We start from the raw sequence: 919 nt of genomic DNA, 5'->3' as shown, positions 1-919 counted from the left end.
TCCCTTCACATGAACTCACCCCTCCCTTCACATGAGCTCACCCTCCCTTCACATGAACTCACCCCTCCCTTCACATGAACTCACCCTTCCCTTCACATGAACTCACCCCTCCCTTCACATGAACTCACCCCTCCCTTCACATGAACTCACCCCTCCCTTCACATGGACTCACCTTCCCTTCATATATAGCCATTCCTTTGTTCATATAAGGCCATCCCTTCCTCTCGCTCTGCCCTAGAAGTGTGACAATTATCCTCTTCCTAGGCCTCTTACTCCCTCTGTTTCCATACTTCCCCTGTCGTGCCTCCAGTGCAGGTTCTTTGTGGGATGCAGTGGTCCTCTGATGCTGCTGGACATGGCTCTTTCTAGCAAGAGCTCAGAGGAATCACTGTACCACGTTCTTTAACATGTAATTCATCTTCAAGCTGAGTTGTTAAAAAGATGAGTCCCTTATCAACCTTTGTCTTCATAGCAGGGAGCCATCCACCACCTCTGGGTAATTGTGGAAGAGCCCATATGGTCTTCCAAAATGAAACTGTTTACTACCCTCAGACCTTCTGAGGGGAAAACATATGGATTCCTGTGATATTGATCAGTGGGTGCCATAGGCTAGCATTTCACAGAGGTATTACCAGAGTGATCTGTAAGCACACTATAAGAAAGCCACGAAGCCAAATATAGAAGTGGATGCCCACAGTCATCTATAGGATAGAACACAGATACCCCAATGGAGGAGCTAGAGAAATTACCCAAGGAACTGAAGGGGTCTGCAACCCTATAGGTGAAACAATATGAACTAATCAGTACCCCCAGAGCTCGTGTCTCTAGCCTCATATATAGCAGAAGATGGCCTAGTCAGCCATCATTGGGAAGAGATGCCCCTTGGTCTCGCAAACTTTATATGCCCCATACAGGGGAA

Source organism: Mus pahari, chromosome 11 (assembly GCF_900095145.1).
Source record: "Mus pahari chromosome 11, PAHARI_EIJ_v1.1, whole genome shotgun sequence".
Lineage (NCBI taxonomy): Eukaryota > Metazoa > Chordata > Mammalia > Rodentia > Muridae > Mus > Mus pahari.
The sequence above is the reverse complement of the archived record's forward strand: the minus strand, read 5'-3'. Positions refer to the sequence as shown.